Source organism: Equus caballus, unplaced genomic scaffold (genome assembly GCF_041296265.1).
Source record: "Equus caballus isolate H_3958 breed thoroughbred unplaced genomic scaffold, TB-T2T haplotype2-0000440, whole genome shotgun sequence".
Lineage (NCBI taxonomy): Eukaryota > Metazoa > Chordata > Mammalia > Perissodactyla > Equidae > Equus > Equus caballus.
Window position 1 is genome coordinate 2,886,113 of NW_027222395.1, and position 3,343 is coordinate 2,889,455.

Here is a 3,343-nt window from a genome sequence, read left to right on the forward strand (position 1 = left end):
ATGGAATCTGGCTCCTCTTCCTCTCCCACAGCTGATAGGTATGGGGTGGTCACCTGACCCAAGAGAAACTCATCCCTAGGCAAGCCTGGGCTAATCAGGTTTTGTCTCTCAATAAATTCACCAAATGATGCAAATTCTGTAGCAGATGGTTATGGACCATGTCAAATGACGGGGTCATGTGATACAGGTACACCTACAGTTAGATTCTGAGAATGCTCCAGTCTCTGCCCTTCCTGAGTCCCGATTGTTTTTCATCAGTCACAGACATCAGTGTCATAAATATAAACTTCTTTTCACTTGAAATAGTTTGAGTGTCTGTTCCTAATCTCTAAGATATTTTTGTCTTCCTTCCATAAGGTTTTTTTAAAGCATGAAGTGAATGGCAAGCAGTCTGATTTCTCTTTTCATTCTTTTTTGGTTATTGGATTCTAAGTAAGCATAAAATTCAACTCTTTTTAGTTTACATATGAGGATACTGAGTAACCAAATTAGAGTTGATAAGTGATCTACGGATGAAAACCTTATTTCTTGACTCTCATGTTAGTGCTTTTTTAATTTCATTACATTACCTCCTATCAAAAAGACCTATTCACAGAAAGTTTTTGTATAAGAAAATTTGACTTTTTTACTCTTAACTAAAAATTTTTTCAAAGTTAAATGTTTTATTTTTCATTGGAAAACATCGTTATTCTGTACCACACTTTCCTCATGGCATTTTTCACTTCCTTATTCCTGAAAGTGTAAATCAAAGGATTGAGCAAGGGAGTTAGGATGGTGTAAAATATTGCCCCCATTTTGTCAAAGGAGAAAACAGTTGGAGGTCATGCATACACAAATATGCATGGGACAAAGAACAAAACCATAACAGCTGTATGAGATCCACAGGTGGAAAGAGCCTTCCTCTGCCCTTCAGTACTATGGGTTCTCAGAGAGAGCAAGATGACACCATAGGAAAGAAGCAATAAGGAGAAGATTATTATGCAGATAAACCCACTGTTGGCAGCCACCAAAAGACCAAAGATGTAAGTGTCAGTGCAGGCAAGCTCCAGTAATGAGTACAAGTCACACATGAAATGATCGATGACATTGGGGCCACAGAAGGGCATCTGGAAAGTAAAGAGAATTTGCATCATGGAATGCAGGAAGCCCCCTATCCAGGCTACCCCCATTAACATACCACAGAGCCTCCAGTTCATGATAGAAGAATAAAGCAAGGGTTTGCAGATAGCCACATAGCAGTCATAGGCCATGGCAGTGAGGACAATGACCTCCACCCCAGCAAAAAAATGCTCAGCAAAAAGCTGGGTCATGCAGCCTTCAAAGGAGATGGTTTTCCTCTCACAGACAGAGTCCACAATCATCTTTGGGGCAATGGCAGAGGAGAAACACGCATCCAGGAAGGATAGGAAAGCCAAGAAGAAGTACATAGGGGAGCCCAGGAGTACCGGGCTGATCATGACAGTCACCCATAATTAGCAAGTTGTCCCCGACAGTTGCAATGTAGCCCAATGAAAATACAACAAATACTATTTTCTGAACATTTGGATTCTTTGAAAGCCCCAGGAGGACAAACTCAGTTACAAAGCTTTGGTTTTGCATGATTTCCAAGGGAAAGTTGAAAGATACCACAAATGAAGAGAAAGTTATTTCAGACCAGTTTATGGTATCGTAGTCATCTACAAGTGGAGGCATCCATATGAAAAATTATCTTATGTGCTTCTGTCATCATTGAGAAAACAAAATTATAAAATTGTGGAAGGTGGTTTGGGAAGTTAGGCAGAATTGAGGTGGAGATAAATTATTAAATACATTAAAATAGCCAGAGTTTCAGTTTGGGGGAATGGAGGTATTCACATGTGGAAGAGATGAGAAATAGTTTTCATCTCAACCACCAACTCTGATCACTTAATAGTGGTTTCCTGGAGTGAACTGTTGAGAAGGATTATAAAGTCGTATGTAAGTTCTGAAGAAAAGAGGGCTGCCAGTTTATTAGTGGTGCCTTTCATTGCATGGAGTTGGAGCACAATGACTGGCACACCATCCCTGATCAGGAGACTCGTATCTACAAATAGAAGAAGAAATAATGCCCAGTTAAAGAAGCAATTGAAAATCATGACTATTCTCCTAATTATTTCTTTAAATGTCTGAACTGAATTGGGCCTTTAAGATTAATTAATTTGTTTTTTTATAAAAGAGAAAGCTCTATGGTAAGGGGCCTACCTCAATACTAACAGATAACAAGTACACATGTGTTGAGTTGGTGTTTTTCTTCATTCGTCATTTAAAAATAAGAACAGAGGTTTATAAAAAAATAACAATACCTAACGAAGAGTGTTATCATTATGACTAAGTTCAATAGTACGAGGAAAGAAATTATTCATGGCTTAGCGCATGGGAAACAGCCCAGGGTAGGTCTTATTATCCCTATTTTACTGGGAGGTAACTCATGCTTAAAGAGATAATGCCAAACAAGTAATAGATGCTGCATCTGGAATTGTAATGCAGGCTGGTTTCAACACCCAAGTCCCTCCCACTGGATCAACAGTGAAAGAAGCAAAGATTTTTCTTTTATAACAAGAACTTTAGAGCAGGATTGGCCTTTCTACAGTCTCCATCCACCTATAGATGGTAAAGCCTTCTGATTCCTTTGTTCATGTTTAAATGCAGCCCCTTAATGAAAGTCAGAGAGCAAATGACAGATTGTCAACAATCACACAGGTAAGAAATAGAAACAGTGTGTCACATATAGTCAGAGTCTTGAGGCTTTATTAATTACTTGCTAATTATGTATACAATGTGGTCCAATTGATCAAGTACAACTTGCCAAAGTATATCTGTTTTGAATTTGTGACTATATTGTAAAGTAGGGATGTTCATGTGTAGCCTATCCACTTATCTCACAGGATCATAATGAGGGTCAAATTGGAAAATGCAAAAAAATCGCTTTTGATAAAATGGTTTTACAAATTGTGGTAACTACACTCTCACTTAAAAAGCCAGCCACCTTACCCACAGAAAGTTTTTCCATGAGTCATCCAGACAATTACTTCAACCTTTGACTTCATTTTCCATAGCAAGACACAACTTCAGAGAATGATTGTGTCCTCACCTACATGTATATAACAGAAACTTATCAGCCAGACAGTGCTTGTCTGTGTGTGTACATGTATATGTAATTATTATTTGTTAAATAGGTGAATGAAAGCATAATGAGGCTTACTGTGAGAATTAAAAGTAAGTTGATTTTTATAAATGCCACCTAGAGCTAACAAAAACAATTTTCAATGTTAATAAAACTAACAAAAATACAATTGCATGTACTAACATCTATCTATTTGCTTAC

At 37.8% G+C, this 3,343-nt stretch overlaps 1 pseudogene; it reads right to left on the reverse strand.

The window, feature by feature from the left end:
* Positions 1-662: 662 nt before the first annotated feature.
* On the reverse strand, positions 663-1,802 carry LOC138923044 (olfactory receptor 4C15-like; annotated as a pseudogene).
* Between the last annotated feature and the right edge of the window lie 1,541 nt (positions 1,803-3,343).